A 27,889-nucleotide genomic window follows, 5' to 3' on the forward strand; every position below is an offset into this window, starting at 1 on the left:
TCTCTGCTGCAGGTCACAGCGTTTCTTCTTTGGCTGATCCCGGCCCGGTGCTGAGCCCAGCAGAGCCCTGGCAGAGCCCAGAGCAGCCTCAGCATCCGCAGAGCCCGGCTGCAAGGAGAGAAAGCAGAAACCGCCCGTCAGCTGAAGGCTCCTGTCACCTTGTCCCAGCCAGCCGCGGTGCCCAGGCCATGCTGGCCGTGCCCAGAGCTGGGCCCAAAGCTGCCCATCACTGCTGCCTTGGGGAGCAGAGCAGGAGGGCAGGACATGTGCCCAGCCTGCAGCCAGCCACGGCAGATCCAGCCCCTCAGCAGCTGCCCAGAGCGGGATGCTCCTGTGCCCGCTGCCATCTCCCAAAAGCTCTTGTCCCACCCATGCCAAAGAGATGAGGACCCACCTCACACCATCCGCTGCCACAAGAAAAGCTGGTCCCAAACGATGTCCTCAGTCTTCTCCAAGGGCACGGCCCATCCACGCCACAGCTGGTCCCAAGCACTTCCTGATCCAGACTGGACCCCACCTGGAACGCTTCCTTTAGAAAAACAAACAACAAATTAATGAAAATAGGTTACAGACAAAAAGAAGAAACGAGAAAAATGGTAAAAAAATCTTATGTCTGTCAGGAGCTTGAGGAAGGCCCAACGCCTACATTCTGGGGAAAAACCCACCCATGGGTGAGGGAAGCCCATGCTTTCTCCCTTTCCCCCTGCACTGTCCCCCAAAATCATGGTGATCCCAAAGCAAAGCAGGGGAGTGGAGCAGCCCAAGCCCTTCCTTGCCTGCACAGCAAAGCAGCCGTGCTCAGGTTCTGGAGTCCCACCTGTGCTCCTGCCATGGGGGTTTGTTTGTGTCGGGCTGGCTGCCCCAGCCCCAGCCCGGGGCACGGTGGGTGCTGGGGGCTGTTGGCAGGGCCAGGATCCCACTCCCATTTCGTAACCACCCCAGCCCACGTCCCCAGCCCTGCCAAAAACCAGCTGGGCAGCCACTGAGGAATCAGCTGCATCTGCCCCAGCAAAGGGGAAACCTTTGGTTCCCGGCCAATGCACAAATCTGGGAGCATCCCCCTGGGTCTGGACTTACCTGAAAATTCCCTGTGGAGCCTGGCTTTGAAGAAGGTGCCAGAATCAAAGTCCATCATCGCCAGCTCCTGCTGGCCAGGTGGAGGAAGAGGTTGTCATCCTTGCTGCTGTCCTCCATGTCTCCAGCAGCAGCAGCAGCAGCCCCACCTGGTACAGCTTCTCCAGGGGCTCCTTCTTCCCTGGGGTGACACCAGGCTGTCAGGATTCTGCCCAGTGCCCGGCTGTCAGTGAAGCAGGACAAGCAAAACCAGCTCAGATGGTGCCCACCAGTGCTGGGCAGAGCAGCTCAGCTCCAGCACAAGGGCTGTGTGTTCCCATTCCATGACCCCAGTGCAGTGACACAGGCAGGACAAAAAAGTCTGGGTTTCTTTGCTGCTGATTGCCAGGGCATGTGTGGAGCTGTAACTTACCAGGTCCCTGCATCACTGTGCCCGTGGCTCTCTCCCTTCTTCTAGGGCTGATGAATATCCTGCATCCAGGGATCACAGGACAGGTCTTCTAATGAGGGCCTGTCCAAGGAGTTCAGGGATAAACACCACCTGATCAGAATCTGGCAGTCTGGGGAGAGAAACCACAAACCACTGGTCAGTTGGAGAAGGCTCCTGTCTGCTTTGCCCCACTATTCCCGTGCCCAGGCCACGCTGGATGTGCTCAGAGCTGAGCCTAAACTTTCCCATCAATTCTTTGTTTTGGAGGAGAGCAGGAGAGCAGGACATGTGCCACCTCCTCAGCAGCTGCCAGAGCGGGATGCTCACGAGCCCGCTGCTGTCTCCCAACACTGGTGTTCCCCCCGTGCCCAGAGATGAGGATCCACCTTGGGAGAGCCGTTGTGGCAGCGGGAGCTGGCCCCATCTGATGTTCCTGCCCCTCCTGAAAGGGTGCTCCCCGCAGACCATCTCGTGCAGCAGGATGCCCAGGGACCAGACGGTCGCTGCCTCGCCATGGTACCAGCCGAAGTCGTTCCATTCCGGGGGGCTGTATGACGGTGTTCCTATGGAATATGGATGGAGCTCATCAGGGGGATGCTGCTGCTCCCAGAGCCTGGCCCCAGCATCCCTGGGCATGTGGGGACTACCCCAGTGGCACACGGGGTGACCTGCTGCCCTCTCACCAGCACCTGGGACTTGGGTACAAACCTGGGGTTGGAAAAGAAGCCACTGGTGCTGGAAGAGGGCAGCAGAAACCCTGGCAAGGCCTGACCATGACACACAAAGGGAAATACCCACTCAGTGCTGGGGAAAAACCATACCCACATCCTCCCTGCTGGCATTGCCCAAAAAATATCTTGAACCAAGGCAAACCAGGTGAGCAGAGCAGTCCAAGCCCATTCTCACCTGCACACCAAACCAGCAGGTGCACAGGTCCTGCCACCCTGTCTCTGCTACCCCCACCCATGAGGATTTTGTCAGGCTGGCTGCCCCAGCCCCAGCCCCAGTCCTGGGCAGAGTGGCAGGCAAAGGCTGCCAGCAGGGATGGAAGATGGGTCCTCACCCAGCTCTGCTCAAAAGCAACTTGGCTGAAGAATCAGTCCTGGGACTGGCAGCAAAAGGGAGAATCCCTGCTGCCACACCCAGGTTGGGCCAGGAGATGCCAGGACCGGGATCCTGCCCCTGTGTGGGCTCACCTGCAAATTGAGTGTAGGCTGTGTCCTGCAGGTAGGTGCCACAGCCGAAGTCGATCAGTTTTGCCTCGCCGGTGTCCAGGTCTACCAAGACGTTCTCAGGTTTGATATCTCGGTGCAGGACCCCGCAGCTGGTGCAGTGCCGCACGGCCGCCAGCACCTGCTGGAACAGCTCCCGCGCCTCTTCCTCGGACAGGAACCTCCGTGCCCGAATGAAACGCCGCAGGTCCTGACACCGCTCCGGGCGCTCCAGCACCATCACGATGGTGTTGGGGAGCTAAACCATTCCAGCAGCTGCACCACACCGGGGAAGCCTGTGGACACCTTGTCCAGCAGCACTATCTCCAGGGGTGCGCTGGTGCCGTCGGGCTGCGGGAGGAGCACGGTGCCGTCAGTGGGGCTGAGGCCGTGCCAGGGCTCGGGAAGCCCTCAGCCAGCCCGGGATGCTCTGTGCCCTCCGCTGGCCCCACGCCCGCTCTCCCTGCAGGTGTCCTGGCGGCTCCCACCCTGCCGGGCCCCGGCTCATCCCCGCCCGGCACGGCCCGGCTTCTGCCGCTGGCCCCGCTCACTCACCAGCTCGCCCCAGTGCCGGACGCGGTTCCGTGGCACCTTTTTGATGGCCACCTGCAAGCCAAAGGGAACAGCGGATTCAGCTCACCGCCCACCGTGTCCAGCCCCATCCTCCTCCTCCGCCCCCTCCTCCTCCTCCGCCCGCCGCCGGCCCCTCTGCTCACCGGGAGTCCGTCCGAGAGCCGAGTGGCCGCAAAAACTCTGCCAAAGCCGCCGCGCCCCAGCAGTGAACCCACTCGGTAGCGCTGCTGCAGGGCCTGCTGCGCCTTCCCTGGGGAAGAGACGCGGCCGTCAGTGCTCGGCCCGGGGCCAGGAACGGCCCCCGAGCGCTCCCCGAGCTCCCCGGGCCGGGCACCCGCAGGCGTTCCCTCATTGGAACGCGACAGCGGCGGAGCTCGGGCCGGGGAAGCCGCAGCGGAGGCGGCGGCAGCGGCCGCACCGCCTGTGTCCTCCGCGGGCCCCGGGAGGAGCCGGGGCCGGGGCCGGGGCCGGGGCCGGGGCCGGGGCCGGGGCCGGGGCCGGGGCCGGGGTCGGGGTCGGGCCAGGCGGAGCCAAAGGGCGGCAATGCTTCCCCAGCCCCTGGCACTGATGCCCGCCCAGCACAGCCAGAGCCAGGCGAAGAGGAGACCTCGGCGGGACGGCCGGGGCCGGGGCCGGGCTGGGGGCATGGCCCGGGTGGGCACGGGGAGAGGGAACCTGGAAGAGAAGGGGACACAGGAAAAGGGAGACGGGGAGAAGATGAGGGACAGTGGGAGAGGGAGAAGAGAGAGAGAATTGATAAATTTTCTGCTGTCGCTGCTTTCCCTGCTGCTGCTGCTGCCGCCGCTGCCGCTGCAACTGAAGCACCGGGGCCGTTTGTCCCCGTGTCCGTTTGTCCGTTGCCCGCTCGGCCCCGCCCCGAGCCCCGCGCTCCCCGGGCAGCCCCTGAGCCTGGCCAAACACGGCAACTTTGCCCTGCTGAGCCAAGAGCCAGAGTCTGGACTCCTGCACAGGGGCACAGCAATGCCCTTGGCTGCTGCTGTGCCTTGTCCCTGCTGAGGCTCAGACACCGTCTGAGCACATTCCCTGAATGCAGAATTTGTACCTGAGCCGAGCACTGCACTTGTGTCTCCTGCATTGCTTTCCAAGGAAAACAGGGCAAGGCAAACTGGCTATAGCTCAGGGTATTTTACAGTGTCTAAAACTTGCCAAGTCTCAGATCTTAGAGGTGAGAGCCGTTTGGAATGAATGGGATGGAGAAACAGTGAAAGATGGAAAAGGGAAAAATAAAAATAAATCGAGAAAAATAGAAAAAAATCTTAGTGGTTGTTTCTTTGGATTTTATTTTCATTTCTTAAATAAGTTTTTTCAGTTTTCTCAGAATCTACTCCCCAGCCCCATCTGTTCTTTCCAAAAACCTGTCCTGGAGAACAAGGTGCAGCTCCCGTCACAAGATGTGCCCCCAGCTGCAGCTTCTCTTGGCTTCCCACACTGTGAGTGCAGCACAACTCTTGAAGCAAAGCAGGACAAATATTTGAAGAACTTGACAACTTGTTCTTTCTTTTCCTTGTGCACAGGGGAGTTGTGCCATTGGTGAGGTTTTCATTGTTCCTCTTCTACCCAAAGAAAACATGATGGGCTACCAGGAATTGTTGGGGAATACAAGCCTGGCTGAATGTGGAGAAAGAATCTCCAGAGCCTGCAGCCAGCAGTGGAGAGCTCATCATTCCAACAGCCCCATGGACATCTGGAAAGTGACCTGGAACATGAAGATGGGCTGACAGAGGGAGTTTGTTTCTGTGTTCAGTTGAGATGATTCTACATCTCTTGCAGTGGGAGAAATCAAGAGCACAATCAGTTGATGATAAGCAGCAGAACATGATAAGCTGGAGCTCTCAGTGGGTGAGAGAAAGAATGTGAAAAGGAGAAATGCAGGGAATGACTTGGTGAACTTTGTGTGTAAGAAGGGTCATTTTTTCCTAATAATTCCCAATTCATTCCCCTTGCTTTTATCCTTTTAACAAGGCCAATTGCATCTCAGATTCCCCAGGAAATGGGAACCCTGACCTTGTGGAGCTGCCTGAAAGGTGCCCTGTTCCTTTTTCTTCTGCTGCTCAGAAGAAACAATGAAGCGAGTTGGGAAGTTCTGGTTTTTCTTTCTCCTGGTGGATTTTTTCATTTTATTTGCCACTGCAGAGGCAATTTCTGTGATGGCCTCTGTCAGTTGATTCTATTTCAGCAGCAGCAGCAGCAGCAACAGGGCTGTGTTTGAACACTGCAAATGTGACCTGTGTGGCTTTAATTCTCCTTGACTTAGTGCTGAGGGACTTGGGAGCATTTTGATCTCTACTGATCATGATGCCTGAAACAAAAATCCTGAGTTCCCTGTGACAAAGCACAGTGGGTAGCACTGATTGAAAGAGGCAATTGCAGCTGTACTGCTAAAATTCAAGTGGCAAGCAGAAGAGGGGCAAGAGCAGTCGGGATCTACACTTGCCAAGGCCAGGGCACCAACAGCCTCCTGCTGTCACCTCAGGGTGAGTAAAACAGGTCTGAAAACAGTGCTGGAACCCGATCCTTTCTTCCTCTGAGGGCTGGCTGAGGGCAGCAGAGGCGGGCCCTGAGGAATCAGGGCTGTTTGTGGGGGATTGTTGCTGTAGTCCAGCATTGCCCTGGCAAAAGCCCTGGGGAGCCGAGGCAGGAGCAGGTGGGAAGGGCCGGCGCTGCTGCTGCTCGTGGCCGGGAGCCCCGGCCGGGCCGGGCCTGCGCCCGCTGCGCTGCGGCTGCTGCTGCTGCCAGAGCCGGGCGGGACTCGGGGACAGGGAATGGACACGGGGGGACAGCAAAGGCCTTGGGGGCTGCAGGGATGTTGGTGCTGGGGCCAGCGCCAGCACAGAGCTTCAGCCCGCAATGAACCCCGAGGGAAACGCTGGGGAAAGGCTCCATTCAGCCTTTCTTTACTCGGCGCTGTGAAGGGACCGAAATAAAAGGAGAGTGTGCAGGGCCCGACCCCTTCTCCTTTGGGAGGAGCCCCTGGGGCTGTGAGGGGCCGTGAGGGGAAATGAGAGGTTTTATGGGGCCATGAGAGGTTCTGTGGGGCCATGAGGGGCTGTGAGGGGAAATGAGGGGCCATGAAGGGACGTGAGGGGCTGTGAGAGGTTCTGTGGGGCCAGGACAGGTTCTGTGGGGCCATGAGGGGCTGTGAGGGGCCATGAGGGGCTGTGAGGGGCCAAGAGACGTTCTATGGGGCCATGAGAGGTTCTATGGGGCCATGAGGGGCTGTGAGGGGCCATGAGGAGCCTCAGCCCTGGCAGGAGGGGTCCCACCATGTCCCCAGGGCAGAGCAGCCGTGAGGGGCCGCGAGTGCAGATGTGGCAGCAGAGCGGGCTTGGGGCACTTCTGGGAAGGGATGAGACCCTTCCCCAGCTCCAAATCACACCAAACACACCATTAAAAGGATTTTCCATCTTTAGAATCCACTGGCAACTTGGAAATGACTGTACAGTTTAATCACAGTGGGAAAAGCAAGGGAATTTTCCCAGTGAGAGACATCCAGCCATTTTTATTCATGTCTAAGATTTAAAAGTCTTGACAGTGAAAAGTAATACTAATAAATAATAATAACAACAAGAACAAGAAATAAAGCCCTGAATCCCAACAATCAGCTCAGAAACATGTTTTTGTTTGTAATAGATTAGTAGTAAAGAAATAAATGAAATAGATTTCATTTGTAATTCAGACATGTTTCATCCTTTTCCCAGTTTCTGGTCCCCTTTCTCCAGGGTCATTTCCTTTACTCACCCACTTCTAATAGGTAGAAGGGAGTTAAGCACACTGGAAAAGACAACAGCTCCTGTTTCCAAGGGAAGCAGCCACCACTCCAGGGAACCTGAATTGCCCCCAGGCTCGTGTGTGCACTTGAAGGGTGAGCAGGTGTTGGGGACAGAGATCTCAAACTCCTTCTAAGGCTGTGAGAAACCCACCAGTGGCAAAGTATCATTGTGGGTCAGCTCCTGCTGAAATTCCATTCCCCCACACCCTCCAAATGGGCAGGCAGGGCTGGGCTCTGGCAGGGTTCAGTTTTGAGTGCCTTGTGCTCCCTGGCATGGAAGTGATCCTATGAACTCTGGTACTGATGGATTGTGGAATGGCTGCTGAAGGAGGAGGGGGAATCTCAGCAGACAGGAAAGTCTCTTCTTCTCCCTTCTCCCTGCAGAACCCCCTCTCCAAAGAGAAATGCCTGTGCTGGGTTTCCATGGCACCCCTTCCCTCAGCCCAGTGTCTGAGCCACTGTGTGCTCTGCAGGACCAAAGCCAGAGGAGTCCCAATATCAGTCACCCCACGGTCCCCACACAGCAGGAGAAAGCACTGCTTGCAGTGGGGCTGCTGATCTGTGACCCGTCCTGGTTCCATCCACCCCACTCCTCTCAGCCACAGGCACCAGAAGGATCCCAGGAAAGCCACAGTGCTGTACCAGATGCCAGGAACACTCCCTGCTGTGGCCTCAGGGATGCTGGGTGACCTCGTGGATGAGGATCTGTGGCTGGTGATGGAATGTGTGGATGGAGGCCCTTGACAGGAGGTTGTTGGAGACCCGTGTGGGGCTGAAGGAGAGATGGCAGCTGTCAGTGGGGAGGGCAGGGACCCCGCTTGTGAGTCCATTGCCTTGGACACCCTCAGCCACAAGATGTCCAAGGAGTCACACAAGGCTTTGGCACTCTCAGCCTTCTTTCCCCCAAGTTCCTGCTTTCTGTACATTGACAGTAGAGAACCTTGCTTGTTTCTAGAACTAGAACAAAGATCCCAGATGGAACAATCCTTGCTGGTTTTAGTCAGAAGCATCAGTGACCAAAAGTTGTCTTTCCTTTGGTTTGGTCACATCTTTGTTCCTTCTCAGTGTTCAGGCTGGGCTGTGGGGTGTCCTCATTTGCTGCATTTTCTGAGTTCCTCTTGGATCCTTTGAGCAATAGGTTGTGCCCTCTGAGGATCCTCTGTGCTCCTTGGTGACCCAGGAGAACCTTCCAGGCGGTTTTTGGGGGAGCTGCTGCTGTGATGTCACAGGAACGTTGCCGTGTCCTTGTGGTGTTCCCGTTGCTGTGGGGCACAGAGGCCTCAGTGTCAGAGCGGCTCTGGGCACCTGCTCATTGCCTGAGGATCCTCCTGCCCGAGGCATTCTCAGCAGCCAGCCCAGCCCCTGACGGGTGTCCTTCTGTCCTGGCAGGGGGACAGACAGTCTGCAGATGTGTGCAGCACAGGCAAAATGATCCAGCAAGTGGTTGCTGCAGTTTGCACTCTGCACTCTGTGGCTTCTGATGGGTATTTTTTAACCCACTGGGCCCCTAAGTCGAGGATTTCCCCAGGTGCACCATATGTGCCTTTGGGATTGCTGTGGGCTTTCTGTTCTTCCTTTGGAACTGAGGTGATTTTGAAAGAAAATTGCCATTAGGATGCCATTTATTTGGGAAAGCTCTTGCCAACAACTTCTTAGAAAGGGGTTGTTTTTGGCCAGCAGGGTGTGCACAGCATTTGGAATGGAGCCTGGGGGGGTTCTGTTCCCCAAGAGGAGAGTCTGTGGCAGTGAACCCTGGCATTCCTCCCTCTGTTTGCTGATCCAGCCAAAAACTGGACACAGCCTTGTATTTTGTGCTGTTCTCTTGCTTGCTGTGTGATCCAAAAGACTGTGGCTCCAGGAGGGAAGTTGTGAAAGCAAAATGCTCTCTTGGCATTGACTTGTTGTGTGAGATTTTCCAGCACAGGCAGCTTTTTCTCCTAACAGCATCTGGTTCAGGTGAAGGTCACCTCACACATGGATACTGGGAAGCTCCTTCTTCAGTGAGCAGGAAAGGAACCTTTGGTGTTCAGAGATCCCAGCTGTTCCCTTTCAACACCATCATGAGCCCAGTAAGCTCCAGTATGATCCTTGTCACAAGGCAGCACTCCCAGGATGGTCCCAGTTGCCTCTGGCTAGATCAACCCAGTCAGTCCCAGTATGATGCCATTGGCTCTCAGCGTGCTCCCAGTTGCTCCCAGTCACCCCCAGTATGGGGGATGATGTGCATGGTGTGTTCCCAGTCATTCTCAGATACTCCCAGTATGAGTCCAGTCACTCCCAGTATGATCCAAAATTGGATTGCTGGGAGTCCTCATGGAATCCTGGAGACCATTGTGACACTCTAGGGCCCCATGGAACCGTGGTGACACCAGGTTGGCTGGGAGTGTTGATGTGCTGCAGGGTAGGAGGGCTCTGCACAGGGAGCTGGACAGGCTGGATCCAGGGCCCAAACCCAACAAGGTGAGGTTTAACAAGTCCAAGTTCCAGGTCCTGCACTTTGGCCCAAACAACCCCTGCAGTGGTCCAGGCTGGGGACAGAGAGGCTGGACAGCAGCCAGGCAGAAAGGGAGCTGGGGCACTGATGGACAGCAGGCTGGGCATGAGCCAGCAGTGTGCCCAGGTGGCCAAGGAGGCCAATGGCTCCTGGCCTGGATCAGGAACAGTGTGGCCAGCAGGAGCAGGGCAGGGATTCTTCCTCTGTGCTTGGCACTGTTTGGGCAGCACCTCAAGTGCTGTGTCCATTTCTGGGCCCCCAATTTAGGAAGGCCATGGAGGGGCTGGAGGTTGTCCAGAGAAGGGCAACAAGGCTGGTGAGGGGTCTGGAGCACAAGTCCTGTGAGGAGCAGCTGAGGGAGATGGGGTTGTTTATCCTGGAGGCTCAGGGAAGACAAGGTGTGTCAGTGTACAATTCGGACTTGATGATCTCCAAGGTCTTTTCCAACCTTGCTGATTCTGTGATTCTCTCAAACCACCCTTGGAGCAGGTGCAGGATGAACCCTGGGCCTCCTCTTCAGAAGGTGCAGCAGCCCAGGTCCCTCAGCTTCTCCACACAGGTCCCAAAGCCCATCCTGTCAGTCCTGCAGAGCCTCTCCAGCTCCTCCTCCTTGCCCAGAACAGGGAGCCGCACAGCCAGACACAGCAGCCCAGATGTGCCCCCCTGGCCTGTGCTGCCTCTGGCAAGGGAGCAGCACGAGGCCCTGCAGGACCCTGCAGACAATTCCTGAAGCACTTGTAGGATGATCCTGCTCCCCAGGGACGTTCCCGCAGTGCCAGCTCAGGAGCTGAAATGGGGAGTGGGGCCAGAAAGGAAAGGGCAAACAGGGATGGGCTGTTAGCAGGGGAGGGAACAGGAGTGGGCAATAGGAAGAAATCTGGATCAGGAGGAGTAAAGAAAGCAAAGGGGAAGCAAAGGAAATGCTCAGGGCAGTTTGGGGGTGGCTGCCAGGCAGCCCTGGCTCTGAGCAACAACGTCTGCAGTGGCACAGGAAACTCACAGCTCATGGGAACAAACTTTCTGTGTGACTTCAGAGGCCACGACAAACCTGAGTGGTTTCCCTCCCGTCCCCCAGCCCTGCCTGGCCCCAGGGGCTGATGGCATTTGTGCTCCCTCAGGTTCATCTCCCCACAGCAGCACCATGGGGGTGCTGACGCCTGCTCTGGGCAGTGCAAACAGGGGCTCCTGAGCCAGTGCTGCCGTGTCTGTGCCTGCAAGGATGCGGCACCTCTCTGAGCTGGGGGAGAGGCCAGGGCTGCACAGGGGGATGTTGTTGGCAGCTCCATGAGGACGCTCTGGGATGCTGCCCTGGGGTGTCCAGCGCAGTGGGGATGGATCAGCCCCTGCTCTGCTGCTCCTTCCCGTCTCCCCCAGGGACCTTGCAGAGCCCCAGCCATGCTGTTTGCCCCCAGCCTGCCCACGGCCAGCCTGGGGCTGCTCACGGGGGTTTTCTGTGCTGAGCTTTGGCCTGGCCGTGTTCTTGAGAGAGCCTGGGCAAGGAGCCTGGAGCCCCCAGGCCCTGCCCTGAGGCGTCAGCGCTGCCCCAGCAGTGCCCATGGCCTGTCCCTGCTGCAGCCCCGGCACTGCCACCCCCAGGGCTGTGCCCGGCCCCGAGAGCACTCAGGCCCTGCAGCAACACCAGGGCCAGGAGGGCAGCGGGGCAGTGGCACGGGAGCAGCACTGGCAGCACCAAGTGCTGCTGCTCCTGGGCACAGCTGCTGTGCCAGCACTGATCTGCCCCCAGCTCTGCACACAGACACTGCTGCTGCAGCTCCAGAGAAGGGAACAAAAGGGGCATCTCTGGAGAAAACTTTCCTGGGAGGTCCTTTACTTCATTGAAAGCCATCAAGAGCACAGCCCCTCATTGGCACAGTGTGTGGCCACAGGGCAGGTGGAGAGAAACAAAATGAGAAATGGCACAAACAATGACATTTCTTTGTGGACAAAATTAAAAAAGGAAAACACAGAAAACCTCCAAAATGAAACCAACAGGAAGTATCAAAGGTGATTTTTATTATAAGTGATTTGCAGAAATTGGCCAGCAGTTTAATGTTTTTTTAAACCATCCAGTCATCAGTGTCCACACTGCAGTCTTGAGCTCCTGGTTCCTCAGGCTGTAGATGAGGGGGTTCAGGGCTGGAGGCACCACTGAGTACAGAACTGACACTGCCAGATCCAGGGATGGGGAGGAGATCGAGAGGGGCTTCAGGTTAGCAAATCCTGCAGTGCTGAGGAACAGGGAGACCACAGCCAGGTGAGGGAGGCAGGTGGAAAAGGCTTTGTGCCGTCCCTGCTCAGAGGGGATCCTCAGCACAGCCCTGAAGATCTGCACATAGGAGAAAACAATGAACACAAAACAGCCAAGTGCTAAACATGCACTAACAGCAATGAGCCCAAGTTCCCTGAGGTAGGAATTGGAGCAGGAGAGCTTGAGGATCTGTGGAATTTCACAGAAGAACTGGCCCAGGGCATTGCCATGGCACAGGGGCAGGGAAAATGTACTGGCTGTGTGCAGCAGTGAATAGAGAAAGGCACTGGCCCAGGCAGCTCCTGCCATGTGGGCACAAGCTCTGCTGCCCAGGAGGGTCCCATAGTGCAGGGGTTTGCAGATGGACACGTAGCGGTCGTAGCACATGATGGTCAGGAGGGAAAACTCTGCTACAAGGAAGAACAGCAAGAAAAAGAGCTGTGCCACACATCCTGTGTCGGAGATGTGTCTGGTGTCCCAGAGGGAATTGTGCATGGCTTTGGGCACAGTGGTGCAGATGGAGCCCAGGTCAGTGAGGGCCAGGTTGAGCAGGAAGAAGAACATGGGGCTGTGCAGGTGGTGGCTGCAGGCTACGGCGCTGATGATGAGGCCGTTGCCCAGGAGGGCAGCCAGGGAGATGCCCAGGAAGAGGCAGAAGTGCAGGAGCTGCAGCTGCCGCGTGTCTGCCAGTGCCAGCAGGAGGAAGTGGCTCATGGAGCTGCTGTTGGACATTTGCTGTGGCTGCACATGGGGACCTGTTCATGGACAAAGGACAGTGGCAAGTCAGGAGAGGCTGCTTTGAGCCAAACTTGGGCCATTCCCTGTAGATTATCCCGCTACGACTCACCCACCCTTGTTTCTGCTCTGGGAAAACTTCACCCAGGTCCCTGACTGAGCTCCAGCTGTACTGTCTGAGTGTGCCAGGAGCAGCCAGGCCTGTGCCTGGGGGCTCTCCAGGAGCCATCCCTGCCCTGCTGCTTGGGTTTATGGCCATGCAGGAGAGGGACAAGGCTGGAAATTCAGGATTTGTCAGAAGAATCACTCCTAATGCAGAAGGGCTTGTTGCCATCTGCACACACACTTCTAAAGTATAGCAGGAGTTGGTTTTAGGAATTGTTTTACTGCCCATAGATCATTCCTGGTTCTCTGAGGTCAGAAATCCCCAGCATTTCTGCTGCACTCAGAATTTCCCACTGAGAGATGTGAGAGGCAAAGGATTCCCTGTGGCTTAGGGAAGGTGAGGGGCTGGATGGGCTTGATCCCAACTACCCTGGGTTTGCACCTTTGGCTGGAATCAGAGCACAATCACACTCCTGTGTCACCCTGGCATAAACCAGACCCTGCCCAGAGCAGAGGGATCCCTGAATGTCTCACCCTCTCTAAAGGTCTCTGGGCAAGGTCTCAGCATCCCCCTCTGCCAAGGACACTCACGGCTCCCTTGGCAGAGCCAACAGCATTTCCTCAGCTGTGGCATCTCTGCCCTTCCCCGTGGGACATTCAGGGAACTCTGAGAGGCTCTGGCACAGATTTGCAGCCAGGAGGGCAGCTCAGAGCTTGGAAGGACACAGCAAGGAGATCCCCAGGTGTGCCCATGATGGGATCTCAGGGAGGGGGCTCAGCTCATTCCCCTTTGCCATGGACTGCTTTGCCCACAGCCCCACAGGTCACAGGGAAGCTGGGACACCCCATTCCCATGGACACACCTGCCTGGCAGCAATCCCAAGGGCAGGGCCTGACTCAGCTGCTGCAGATGCCAGAGCCTCCCTGAGAGCCCCAGGTACCAATGACAATATCAGAGCAGTGCATTTAGGCTGTTTAGGAGGCTCCCAGCAGAGACTGAGCACTTAAACTTACAATTCTGGCATCTCTGTAAATGTTCCAACATTACTTTGCTGTTCCTGGTGTGTCCCCTTCAACTCAGAATGTTCTGTGATTCTGGGATTACAATTCCTCTTCTGCTTCTCTCATCCCCTTTGTTGTCTATAATCAAAAGAGAAAAAAAAAAACCCAAACCTTTGCAACAGTGTTAGAACAGTAAAGTAAAAACCAGACCTTTATTGGAAACTTCCAGGTGTCCCAGTGGGGTTGAGGCACACCCGGCCCCTTATTTCAACAATTTATTAAGATTGATTAATTAGGATATTTAACAGAAACATTCAATAGGAGATTCAGCTGCCCCAGTTACACACCCCAGGGTCAACCCACTGGAGTAGGTCCAAGGGTTTCTTTGCCCCACTTTCTGTTATGACTGTTCATATTCTGGTTAAAAAACAAAATGTTCTTCTTGTAGCTCCTCTCCCTGATGATAAGACTATACAGTATTTCAGAAATCTATTTAGAAGATGAGATTATAGTTCTAAAATCTAAGAGAAAGGTTAGGAAACATACCAGAATTAATTAATGATAATAGTTATATAAGTATATAATAGTAGTTTAATAGAGTTAATTAAGGATTATCATTTTATAACTACATAATAATAGTTTACAGATCTAAAAATATATTAAACATATATAAAAAGCAAAAATCTTTTTGTCATCATCCCAGCTTTCCCACCCTGCTTAAAGCAAGACATTGAAAACAGTCTCAGGAAAGCTCCTGATCTTTACAGCAATTCCAGTCTCACCTTCTTTTGGGAAGTGTCCTCCAGAGCTGTGCCCAGGCAGGACTGGAGCTGGGAGCAGCCCTGCCCCACACAGCCCCTCTCAGCAGCAGCCCCTGCCCTGCTCAGGGTGGCTCCTTCCCCCCACAGCTTCTCCCCAGCGCTGGGAGCAGCTCCCCGGGCCGGCTGAGAGCTGTCCCTGGCAGGCAGCAGAGTCCCTGCCCCAGCACAGCGCCCTGGGCTGCAGGACCCTGCTCTGCAGGACAGCCCTGGGCACCCCTGGCTGCTCTGCACAAGGGACAGGCAGAGAATGTACTCACAGAGTCTGTAGGCACTGGCATGTTCCAGCTTGAGGAGATGCCTCCAGGAGCTGCAGCTGCATTGTCCTGCAGCCAGAGGCTTCCTGTGTCAAGGGCTGGCAGGGATTCTGCCCCAGGCACTTCTCAGCACCTTCCCAGCCCTGACTGATTGAAGCTCTCTGTGCCTCTGGGCTGTGCCCAGGGTGGCTGCAGGCAGTGCCCCAGCCCTGCTGGGCTGGCAGAAGAGCTGCTCAGCAAGAGAAATGTGCTTTTGAAGCTCTTCTTGGTTTCCAGGAGCTGCCTCTGTGCCAGGAGCCCGGCCCAGCTCAGCAGCACAGACACAGCAGCAGGACTTTAATGAGCCTCTTGGGGCTTTGTGCTGAGGCCCTGAACATCAGTCCCTGACAGGGAGGGGAAGAAAGCTCTCAAGAACTCCAAGTCAGAATGGAACTCCAAAGTTTCTTTCACTTTTAATGGGTCCCACTGAGGGACATGACTGAGAAAGTGTCCCCAGGCCCCAGGCAGAGCAGAGAACTGGAGGCACTGATGACAGCTGGGGGCAAAGAGAAGCCAAGGCTTGGTGCCCTGGGCCACAGCAGCCAATGCTGTGCCAGCAAGGGCTGTGAGGAGACACCTTGTCCTGAGGCCCTGGGGCCTCCTGGCACAGCCCCAGCAAGGCTGGCCACTGTCACCCCCTTGGCCTGCCCTCAGCATCCCCCCTAGCCCACATGCCAGTGGCCTCAGGGATCTGCTGGAAGGAGTCCCTGGGGAGCCTTGCTCAGGAATGGCCCTGGGGGCTCCTTCATGCTCCCAGGGACTGCAGCTTTCTCAAAGGACTTTGGCTTTTGCTTTGGAGTCTCTGAGAGCTTTGTGCAATCCTGGCCTCCAATTATCTGCTGTAATTAGTCCCTTGAGAGCCTTTGTCAGTAACAACACTCAGTGGGGCTCATTAATGCTTCAAGGTACTTCAGGTTCTTAAGGCACTTTCCTTTTTCCTTCCCACCCTGAGTCTCTGAGAAGTTTGTGCAATCCTGGCCCCAATTATCTGCTTTAACGAGTCCCTTGGGAGCTTTGCATTGACACTCAGTGGGGCTCATCAATACTTTGAGATACTCAGGGCTTTTTCAGCTACTTTGGATTTTCCTTCCCACACTGAGTCTCTGAGAGGTTTTTGTGCAATCCTGGCCTCCAGTTCTCTCCTCCAAGGAGTCCATGAGGAGCCTGTGTTTGGGATGGGCCTCAGTGGGACCCATTAATGCCTGGAGACACTTTGGGTGTTTCCTCTGACTTGGACTCCTGGAAAGGTTTGTGCAGTCCCTCCTCAGGTCCTGAAGTTGAAGGGCTCAGCTCCAAATGCACCACGGGGCTCATTAGGATCAAGCAAATCCTAACAAACCATGGCTGTGCCTTGATTTCCCTCTGGTCTGGTGCAATTCTTGGGAAAGTTTCCTACAACAGTTATGGAGAAATAGTTCAAAGAACTTCTAGGAAATATGTATTCCTATTTTAAAGGGTGTCTTTTATTCCTGTTCTCTTTAGAGCAGAGGGGATTGCAGCATTCAGTGATGGATATTGATCCAGGGTCTCTCCTAAGGAGGTCTGGCCAGGTCAGAGAAGCTGTGCCTTGAGGTCTGACCCAGTGGGGACAACCTTGCTCCACATTCCCCAGCCCCATCCTGTCTCTCCTCACTCCCCTGGGACCTGCTTTGCTCACAGAACTGGCTGCACTCAGGCAAAGAGGGGTTTTCCTTCTTTGATTTTAGCAATCTAAAACTGCTGAGTTTCCCCATGGAAAACAGACACCCTCCTCAAGTGTGTGCCAAGCCCAAGGTGCCACCAAGGAGGTTCCCCTTCCCCAAGGCAGAGCCACACAAGGAATGTTTCAGACACACAGGGAGTTCTACAATAAACACAACCCCAGAGGTGGCTGAAGGCAGAATCAGAGCAGCTGCTGAAGGACAGACAAGCTTTGAACTCCTTGCAGCTGAAAGCACCAAGTGGGTTGTTGGGAGGTGTGTGAGTGAGGCAAGAGTGAGGGAAGGGAAATGCAGAGAGCCCTGGAAGTGTTTCTGTGCAGACAGGCTGCTGCAAGGGCAGCGTTGGACTTCTCTGGGGGGAACTGTGAGGGAGGTAGGGGCAGAGTGACCTCCCCAGTGACCTCGAGATGTCACAGAGCCACCAGGGATGTCACAGCCCACTCAGTGGTGTCACACAACCTGCCCTGGGATGTCACACCACCATTCTGTGAAGTCACAGCTCTTCCCATATGCCACAAAACCACCTCGTGATTTCACATAGCCTCCTGTGATGTCACACAGCCACATTTGATGTCATAGTTCATTCTGTGATGTCACAGTCAGCACTGTGATGTCATACAACCTGTCCTGAGATGTCACATGGCTTTTCTATGATGTCACTGCCCACTCTAGGATTTCAAATCACCACCATGTGACTTGACAGCCTGTTCTGTGATGTCTCACAACCAGCCAGTGATATCACAATCCACCCTGTGGTGGCTCTGTCATGTCACAACCTGCTCTGTGATGTCAGAATCCTTTCTGTAATGATGTACATTCGACCTCTGATGTCATAGTCATGTCTCTGATGTCACAACCCACTAAGTAACATCACCCAGCCCACTCTGTGATGTCATGCAGCCACACTGTGACATCACACACCTCCTTTCTGATGTCACAGAATGCCCTCTATGATGCTGTAGCTGCTCAGTGACCTCACACAACAAACTCTGGGATGTCACAGCCCCAGCTGTGACCTCACACAGCCCACTCAGAGCTGTCACACAGCCCCTTTCTGACATCACAGCTGCTCTGGGGCTCCAGGACACAGCCACAAAGGTGCTGCTGGGACACAGCCCCCTCTGGCACATCCCACAGCCCCTGCCAGTGCTGAGCCCCTGGCAGCTCTGTCTGGGCCTGCTCTCTGTGTCCCTGAGCTGCCCTGGCAGGGCCCCAGCCCTGCTGGGCTGTGCTCAGGAGCTGCTCCTGGCCAGAGCTGTCTCTCTGCAGCGCTGCCCTTGCCAGGAGCTGCCTCTGGGCCAGGAGCCCGGCCCAGCTCAGCAGCACAGACACAGCACCAGCACTTTCATCACCCTCTTGGGCCTTTGGGGCTCTTGGCATCACACTCAGTCCCTCAGAGTGTGCTCCACAAACTCCTCAAGAGCTCCAAGTCAGATGGAAACACTGAAGTTTCTTGTAGTTGAAATGAGAGACACGAGTGAGAAAGCGTCCCCAGGTTCCAGGCAGAGCAGAAGACTGGAGGCCCTGATGGCAGCTGGGGACAAGCAAGGGAAAGGTGTCTGTGGTGCTGAGCAAAGCTGGATGTGTTTCAGGAATGGCAAGGGCCAAGGGCTGAGCCCCAGCCCCTGGCAAGGCAGATGCTGTCCCTCCCTCATTGCTCAGGGCTCTTCCCGGGCCACTGGCATGTGGGGATGTGCAATGCCAAGGGCAGCACCATGGGGCGGCCCCTGCCAGGCTGCTGAGCAGGGACAAGGAGGCAATGAGGCCCCAGGGCTGCCAGGGTCACTTGTCCCCTGCTGGCCTCAGGCCCAGGGTCAGCAGCCATGGCCAAAGGGCTGCACAAGTTGCCTCTGGCAGGGCCTTGCAGCTGCTGCCCATCCCTGTGCCCTCTCCAGCCCAGGCTGCCCTGTGGTGTCCATGCCCTGCACCTCTGTCCCTGCAGGCTGTCGTCATCCCCCGGCTGCCCCACCTCGCTGGCCCCTTCCTTTGCTGACAGCTCTGTGTCCTGCCTGATTCTGCCTGGCCACACAAAGCCTTGGGCTGCTCCAGACTCCTTCTGGGGGATGTGTTGCACCACAGCCCTGTCCTGGGACACAAATTCCTTTCTCCTGGTGTCCACTCTGGGCCTCCCCAGCTGCACTTGGCATCAATTCTTTCTTTCTCTGGCTGTTTTCCACTATGTCAAAAAGATCCACAGTCTCTGAAACTTCTCCTTAAACACTCTCATGGCTCTCCTCCGCTGTCCTCAGTCTCCACCCCATGGAGCACAGAGCTCCTTTGTCCCTATAGAGTGGTCATGTGCCTGAGGCCTCAAAACCCCACCTTGGGAGATCTCTGGGCATTCTCCAAGGGGTTTTCAAATGAAAACAGACTGCTTATAGTCTAAGAAAATCACAAGAGGACAAGGCCAACCTAACCCCTCTGTCCTGGCTGCTTTTGTCTTGGAGCAATTCTTAGATCTATGGAATTTGGGATGCCAAATTCTAAATGGTCCCAGGACAAGAAGGCTGGAGCTTTTCCATAGGAAGGAACAGAGCCTCACAGGGGCTGATGCGAGGTGACCACCAGAGGCCAAGGCCAGCCCGAGATAGCTGGTTTTTTTTGGGAGATACCCTTGGATACAGGAAATGTTTAAGGGAGAGTACCAATTTTGGAAATGGGCACCAAAAAAGATGGATGGTATGCCATTGTTAATCCTGTGGAACAAATTGCATTATGGTTCAATTCCACCTGTTCAGTCTTTTACACTTAAACAAAGTCTGGGACCGGGATTGGAGTGGACAGCCACCCCAGTCTCTTCTCTTAGAAGGAATTTAAAAGTCTAGGCATCTTAGAGGGTTTTGAGGATTCCTGGTGGCTGTTGGGTGTCATTTCTCCACCTCATGACTCAGCAGGAATTTCTCCAATAAAGAAATAAAGCTTTTGCCTGAAGCTCCCACTCTGCCCATGACAGGAAGCCCTGGGAGTGTCTGTGACATCCCGGCTCTTTGGCAGCCTGGGGACTCCTGGGATGTCACCGTGGAGCCCCCGGGAGTGCCTGTGACAGAGCGGTGCCTTTGCAGCCCAAGGTCCCCTGGGATGTCACCATGGAATTGCTGTGACTGCGTCTGAGCACACGGCTCTTCAGCATCCCCAGAAATCCCTGGGAGGTCTCTGTGGAGCCCCTGTCTCTGCCTGTGACATTCCAGCTCTTGAACAGCCTGGAGAACCTTGGAATGTCCCCATGGAGCTCCTCTGAGGGCCAGTAACAAATGTGATCTGTAGTAGGCAACCATCACCAGCCCCATGTAGCGATGGTCTGATTCCATGGCAACTATCACCAGGACCTGTTGCCATTGTCTGTTTCCATGACAACCATCACAACCCCTGTTGCTAAGATCAGTCCCTTGGCAGCTCCATGGAGACCCCATGCCAGGGGTGGTTGCCATGGACACCAGCTCAGGCCTGGAGCCAGAGCCCATTGCCATGGCAACCATTTGCAGTCCCATCCCCAGGCTCATGGGATCCCAGAGCCACAGAATTGGCTGAGTTGGGAGGGAGCCATGGGGATCCTCCAGTCCAACTGCTGGCCCGGCACAGGACACGCCAACAATCCCAGCCTGGGCCTGGCAGCGCTGGCCAAACGCTGCTGGAGCTCAGCCAGCCCTGGAGCTGGGAGCCTTCCCTGGGGAGCCTGTTCAGTGCCCCAGCAGCCTCGCGGGAAAAACCTTTTCCTCACATCCAGCCTAAACCTGCCTGCCTCAGCTCCAGCCGCTCCCTCCACTCCTGTCCCTGGGCACCAGAGGGAAGAGGTTCCCGCAGCCCCCAGCCAGGGACCCGCTCCCAAGGCTGCTGCCATGGCAACCAGGCCTGGCACCAGCTGGGATGCTCGGTTTCCACAGGCTGGGCTTCAGGAATGGCATTCCCCAATTTCCTGCTCCTGCTGAAACCGCGCTGCTGCTCGCTTCCCTCCCACCTCCCATGGAAAGCACAAAAGGCAAAGATCCCATGCTGGGATAAGAATAATTTATGAATAACAGCAACGGGATAAGGAACAAACAGACACAGAAACAATTTTGGTAACAGAAAGGATAAGACAAACCATTCACAGGGAAAACTAAAATACCACCAACTGACTCTTCCTGGCCACGTATTTCCTCCTGCCAAGAAAGGACACCCTTCTCTGGTGAGAGAGAGGGAGTCCTTTTCCTGCCCCTGGCAATGACCTGAGATGGGATTGAATATAATGGACCATGATCACAGTCTCACATTCTTTGATCCCACATCATGACATTGCCATGAGCAGGAAAAGGTACAGGTGTCTTCCCAGCATGGATCCCAGGGAACATGGATCACCAGGTCTCTTCCCAATGTGGATTCTCCATGGGCGGATGAAACTGGAGCAGTGCACAAAGCTCTTCCTGTATTTTGAGGCACTTGTAGGGCTTCCCTTACCGGTGCCACCGTTGGTGTCTGCCAAAGTTAGACCTGTCTGAGAAGCTCTTGCCACACTGGGGACACTTGTAAGGCCTCTCCCCAGTGTGGATGTGTTTGTGGGTATTGAGGTTGGATCTGTGGCTGAAGCTCTTCCCACATTCCCCACACTTGTAGGGCCTCTCCCCAGTGTGGATGCGCCGGTGCCTGATGAGGTGGGAGTTTTGCTTGAAGCCCTCCCCACAGTCAGGGCAGCGGAAGGGCCTCTCATCCGTGTGAATTCGCTGGTGCAGGAGGAGATTGGAGCTGGTCTGAAACCTCTTCCCACACTCAGAACACTCATAGGGCCTCTCCCCAGTGTGGATGCGCTGGTGGATGATGAGGTGGGAGCTGCAGCTGAAGCCCTTCCCACATTCCCCACACTCGTAGGCCCATTCCCCAGTGTGGATCATCTGGTGGCGGATCAGGCTGTTGCTCTGGCTGAAGCTCTTCCCACACTCCAAGCACTTGTAACGCTTCTCCCCATCCTGAAGCTGCTCATGGACCACCAGCTCAGAGCCCCAGCTGGATCTCCGGCCGCCTTCCCGGCACAGGGTGGGTCTTTCCTCCTCAGAGCACCCTAGGATGGGTTTGGAGCCCCTCCTCCTGTGGGATCTCTGGGGATTTTCCTCCCCGTTGGATTCCTGCACTGTGGAGCTGCTCACAACGGCTTCTTCCACGAGGTTCTGCCGTGGGGATTTGTTCTCCCTGGTCTCCATCCTCAGCTCCTTGTCTGGGGAAGGAAGGACAAGGAGAGGATGGGATTTGCCTCCGTGCCAGAGGGAAGGGGAAGGAGATCCCCCCAGTGCGTCCCCGGCAGGACGGCGTCGGCAGCGGGGTTGTCCTGCAGCCGGGGGCCAGGCTGGGCTGGGAGATGGAGCAGGAGAGAGGGGGAAAGGGGCACTGACTTCCTCCTCACCTGCCTGGGTGTCCTGGGGCATCTTCCTCTTCCTCACAGCCTCCTCCTCCATCTGAACAAGGTTTGGGAATGGGAAATCCTGGTTTGGGAGAAAACAAACAATGAGCACGTTGAGTTTGAAAGTCCCTCTGTCCAAATCCCTCTCTAGAAGTCACCGGGAATCTGGGGTATCTTGATTTAAAAGGAAAGGTGTTTACTAAGGAAAGGAGATGCCTCCATTGAAATTGATAAAAATGTAAGCAACAGCCCTTTCCAAATTATTATAATCTTGATTTCAAAGTGATCCCAGATAAAAATATAGGAATAACAGTTCTTTACTAAAGAAATTAAAATGAAAATGCAGCAGTACAATAGAAAAAAACCACAAAAAAACAGCACTCTGAGAGAGTCAGAATACAACCTGATACCCTGTTGGTCAGGGTGCTGGTAGCAGTCTGATTAAATGGTGGCTGCAGTTCTCCTGGAGAAACATATGTGGTTCTGTTGAAGCAGTGGTCCTGTAGAAGATTGTAGCTTACCTCTGAAGTTCCCGTGCTGTAGATGGGTCTGGTCTCTCCTCTGGGAATCCAGTGGAGAAAGACTGCCTCTGGTGTTCTGATTCCAAGATTATATCCAGTCAGGAATGCTTGGCTCCTCCCCCTGGGTGGAGCATTTCACAATGGAATGATGTCATTTTATCAGTCCTGCAGTGAGACTCAATGGCCCATTACCAGAAGATATCCCCCTGGAGGAAGGATGGGTGGTGGAAGAGATAAAGAACATTGCCTCACCTGGTTTTAACAGCTGGCCCATTAACAGAAGATATCCCCCAGTTATGAGGGATGGGTGATGAAAGAGACAAAGAAAACTGCTCTACCAGGTTTTAACAGATGGTGAGAGAATACATGCTTTTGGTTACATCTTGCTTTGCAACCCAAGACATGGGGTCCATAAAAATTGTACACCACCAAAATCTGGCCCTGAAAATGCCTCCCAGGAGTTCTAGTTCCATCTCTGTTCTCTCCCTTTTGGTGTTCAGGCTTTCACCCCTGTCCCAGCTGCTGGGGGTCACACTTGTACTGTGGGTCCCCTGTCCACTCGGTCCCTGACCTCTTCTGGCTGCTGTGAGTGCCAGGAATTTGAAAACTTCCTCCCATTTCCATCTCCCCACTTAGGGATGCTGGAAGTTTTTGGGGTCCCAGGGTCCCTGCTCCCCTTATTCCCTTCTTGGGGTTGCAGGGGGACCAAGGAGACCCCCCTGCCCCTCTCTATGCAATTGAGGGTCCCATGAATCATGGCGCTCCTCCTCTCTGGGCTCCCCACTTTGGGGTCCTGGGGGACACAGGGCTCTGCTCCTCCAGGCTGCCTCTGCCAGCAGCTGCCACTGGGAACCCCAAATGTCCCCCTAAAGGGCATTTTCTTCTCAGCCTTGGTGTTCTTCATTCTCTAATCATCACCCCCAAAAACCCAACCCAGGGACCCCCCCAGGATATCTGGGCCGGGCTCCCCCTCCCTCGTCACCTGTGGGACGGGGGGGTGTTGATCCCATGGATGGGGGGGTGTGAATTCAGGGAGTGAATCCCAGTTCGACTGGGATATACTGGGCCTGAGATCATACTGGGATAACAAGCACCTAACTGGGATTCCTAGGAGTGTCTGGGAATGGTTATGGACATGTTGAGAGCAGCTGGGATATACTGGGAGTGTCTGTGATCATACTGGGGATGACTGAAAACACACTGGGAACAATGGGAACCATGCTGGGGACAACTGGGAACAACTGGGAGTGACAGAGTCTACACTGGGGGCAACTCCAGCTGGGCATGACTGGGACCATGCAGGGAGCAGCTGGGATCATCTGGGGAGCAACTGGAACTATACTGGGGCCAACTGGGTGCAACTGGAATCACACTGGGAGGAACAGGGAGCAACTGGAACCATCCTGAGGGTAACTGGCATCCTACTGGGATCACAGTGGGAGCAGTTGGGCCATGCTGGGCAAGACTGGGACCATACTGGCAGCAACTGGGACTGCACTCAGGGTGACTGGGAGTGGCTGGGAGCAACTGGGATCAGGCTGGAAACACCTGAGGAGTGATTGAGAGCAACTGGGATATACTAGGAGAGACTGAAACCACAGTGCAGGTAAATGGGAACAACTGGAACCACACTGGATAATCCTGGGAGCAGCTGTGCCCATGCTGGGTCATACTGGGATCCTACTGGAACTAGCTGGGATCATACTGGGAGTGACAGCAAAGGTGCTGGCTGGGACTGGAACCATACTGGAGGTGACTGGGAGCAACTGGGCCCATCCTGGGAGTGACAGGGAGTCGCTCTGGCCATGACTGGAATCATACTGGGAGGGCCTGGGTGTGACTGGAACCATACTGGGGGTGGCTGGGTGCAACAGCTCATACTGGGGGTGACTGAGATTGTAGTGGGAGTGACTGGGATCATCCTGGAAGTGTTTTTCTGTAGATCTTCTGTCTTTCTGGTCTCTTTTTATTCTCCTTCCTATCCTACGTACCTGGAATATTTTTGGATATCTTAATGTTACCCAAAATCTTAAGGGTTAACACTTTTTAGGTTAAATGAGCTAAGTTTGCAAAGTTAAGGCTATGGTAAGAGTTCTTTGTGCAGTTGGATGTTGTATTAAACCCTTTGCCATAGTTCCTTGATTGTCTGTATTTTGCCAGTAGAATTTTGTGTCATTTTGACCTCTTAGCTCAGTTGGTCAGACCATGGTGCCAGTATCACCGAGGTTGTGGGTTTGATCCTTGTGGGGCCATTATATTAAGAGTTGGACTTGATGGTCCTTGTGGGTCCCTTCCTACCAAGAATATTCTTTGCATCTGTCCATGCTGAGAAGATCTGGTTGTTGTTTCTCCTGTGCACCAAACTCAATCACAGGAACCTTTGGTTACCACCATCACTGAAGTGTTCTGGGGTGTTACAGCCCTGCAGGCTCACAGTGGCCTCTTGTTTCCATAAGGACCCACAGTGTCCCACTGGTCCCTTGGTTCCATGGGCCCAAGAGTGCCACAATGATCCCCTTGGTTCCACAACTTCCCATGGTGTCACACTGGCCCCTTGGTTCCATAAGGATCTGGAGTGTCACACAGGTTTATGGCATTTGTCCTTGCTGCCCCTCACATCCCACTGCCCCACAGAGAGCCCCGAGCCACCCGTGAGGGACAGGCCCTGCTGGGCCAGGCCTGGGCTCAGGGCTTGGCCTTTCTGCTTCCTCCAACCCAGCCAGGGCTTGCTCAGCATTGCAGTTCCCTGCTCAGAGCCTTTGGCTCTCGGCAATCCTGGCCTCCAGGATCTGTTCTCACCAGTCCCTGGGGAGCCTTTGGCAGTCCCTGCCCTCAGCTGGGCTGATTGATTGAAAACTCCAAGGGACTTGGAGTTTTGCTTCTGACTCCTTGAGCAGCTTCTTCAGCCTGAAGGAAGGACAAAGGAGGATCAGGGAAAGAAGGAAGCACGAGGTCAAGCACTCCCTGAATTCACAGCCCCCCCACCTCTGGGATCATCACCCCCCATCCCACAGGTGACCGGGGAGGGGGAACTTGGCCCAGATATCGTGGGGGGTCCTTCTTGGGTTCGGCTTTTTGAGGGGGGATGTTTGGAGAATGAAGAACTTCAAAGCTGAATGGAAAATGCCCCTTGGGGAGATACTGGAGTGTCTCAGCATCCCTACGAGAGGAGATGGAAACAGGGGGAACTTTTCATATTCCTGGCACTCCCAGCAGCCTGAAGAGGTCAGGGACTGAGTAGACAGGGGACCCCCAGTACAAGCGTGACCCCCAGCAGCTGGGACAGGGAAGAACCCCTGAGCACCAAAGGAGGGAGACCAGACATGGGGAAATCCTGGGAGGCATTTTCAGGGCTGAATCTTGGTGTTTGGGAGGTTTTTATGGACCCCATGTCTTGGGTTGCAATGCAAGATGAAACCAAAAGTATGTATTCTATCACCATCTGTTAAAACCTGGTACAGAAGTTTTCATTATCTCCTCCATGACCCATCCCTCATAACTGGGGGATATCTTCTGTTAATGGGCCAGCTGTTAAAACCAGGTGGGGCAATGTTCTTTATCTCTTCCACCACCCATCCTTCCTCCAGGGGGATATCTTCTGGTAATGGGCCATTGAGTCTCACTGCAGGACTGATAAAATGACATCATCCCATTGTGAGATGCTCCACCCAGGGGGAGGAGCCAAGCATTCCTGACTGGATATAATCTTGGAATCAGAACACCAGAGGCAGTCTTTCTCCACTGGATTCCCAGAGGAGAGACCAGACGCATCTACAGCACCAGAACTTCAGAGGTAAGCTACAATCTTCTATGGGATCACTGCTTCATTAGAACCACATCTGTTTCACCAGGAAGACTGCAGCCACCATTTAATCAGACTGCTACCAGCACCCTGACCAACAGGGTGTCAGGTTGTATTCTGACTCTGTTGGTGGGTTGTTTATTTGTTGGTTTTTTTTTTTGTACTGCTGCATTTTCATTTTCCTTTCTTTAGTAAAGAACTATTATTCCTGTTCCCAGATCATTACCTGAGAGCACTTTGATTTCAAGATTAAAAGAATTCGGAGGGGATGGGATGTTTACGTTTTTATCAATTTCAATGGTGGTTTCTGCTTTCCTTAGCAAACATCTTTCCTTTCAAACCAAGACACCGCAGATGCCCTGATGATTTCTAAATATGGACTTGGTAAGAAGTACCATCAGAGTCCATGTGCTCATTCCTTGTTTTCTCCTAAACCAGGATTTTCCAATCCCAAACCTTGGCTGGATGGAGAAGGAGGCTGTGAGGAAGAGGAAGATGCTCCAGGACACCCAGGCAGGTGAGGAGGAAGTCAGTGCCCCTTTCCCCCTCTCTCCTGCTCCATCTCCCAGCCCAGCCTGGCCCCCGGCTGCAGGACAACCCCGCTGCCGACGCCGTCCTGCCGGGGACGCACTGGGGGGATCTCCTTCCCCTTCCCTCTGGCACGGAGGCAAATCCCATCCTCTCCTTGTCCTTCCTCCCCCAGACAAGGAGCTGAGGATGGAGACCAGGGAGGACAAATCCCCACAGCAGAACCTCATGGAAGAGGCTGATTTGAGCAGCTCCATGGTACAGGAATCCAATGGGGAGGAAAATCCCCAGAGATCCCGCAGGAGGAGGGGCTCCAAACCCAGCCCAGGGTGCTCTGAGGAGGAAAGACCCACCCTGTGCCGGGAAGGCGGCCAGAGATCCAGCCAGGGCTCTGAGCTGGTGGTCCATGAGCAGCTTCAGGATGGGGAGAAGCCCTACAAGTGCTTGGAGTGTGGGAAGAGCTTCAGCCAGAGCAACAGCCTGATCTGCCACCAGATGATCCACACTGGGGAATGGGCCTACGAGTGTGGGGAATGTGGGAAGGGCTTCAGCTGTAGCTCCCACCTCATCATCCACCAGCGCATCCACACTGGGGAGAGGCCCTACGAGTGTCCTGAGTGTGGGAAGAGGTTTCAGACCAGTTCCCATCTCCTCCAGCACCAGCGGATTCACACGGATGAGAGGCCCTTCCGCTGCCCTGACTGCGGGGAGGGCTTCAAGCGAAACTTCCACCTCATCATCCACCGGTGCATCCACATGGTGGAGAGGCCCTACAAGTGTCCCCAGTGTGGGAGGAGCTTCTCAGACAGGTCTAACTTGACCCAACACCAACGGAGGCACCGGTAAGGGAAGCTCTGCAAGTGCCCCAAGTGCAGGAAGAGCTTTCTCCACAGCTCCAGCTTCATCCCACCTTGGAGGACCGACATTGGTAAGAGACCTGGTGATCCATGTTCCCTGGGATCCATGCTGGGAAGACACCTGTACCTTTTCCTGCCCATGGCAATGTCATGATGTGGGATTAAAGAACATGAGGGTCTGTCCACGGCCCTGTCAGTATATTCAATCCCATCTCAGGTCATTGCCAGGGGCAGGAAAAGGACTCCCTCTCTCTCACCAGAGGAGAAGAGTGTCCTTTCTTGGCAGGAGGAAATACATGGCCAGGAAGAACCAGTTGGTGGCATTTTAGTTTTCCCT

At 54.9% G+C, this 27,889-nt stretch overlaps 1 protein-coding gene and 1 pseudogene across 1 annotated transcript in view; both read right to left on the reverse strand.

Annotated features, from left to right (window-relative positions):
• The window catches only part of LOC147646634 (uncharacterized), a 272,424-nt gene that overhangs the window by 211,247 nt on the left and 33,288 nt on the right, over nucleotides 1-27,889 (reverse strand). The gene's annotated exons all lie outside the window — the stretch shown is intronic.
• LOC147646643 (serine/threonine-protein kinase pim-1-like) lies at nucleotides 1,740-27,644 on the reverse strand (annotated as a pseudogene).

This window comes from Cyanistes caeruleus, unplaced genomic scaffold, assembly GCF_971803275.1.
Source record: "Cyanistes caeruleus unplaced genomic scaffold, bCyaCae1.hap1.1 HAP1_SCAFFOLD_89, whole genome shotgun sequence".
Lineage (NCBI taxonomy): Eukaryota > Metazoa > Chordata > Aves > Passeriformes > Paridae > Cyanistes > Cyanistes caeruleus.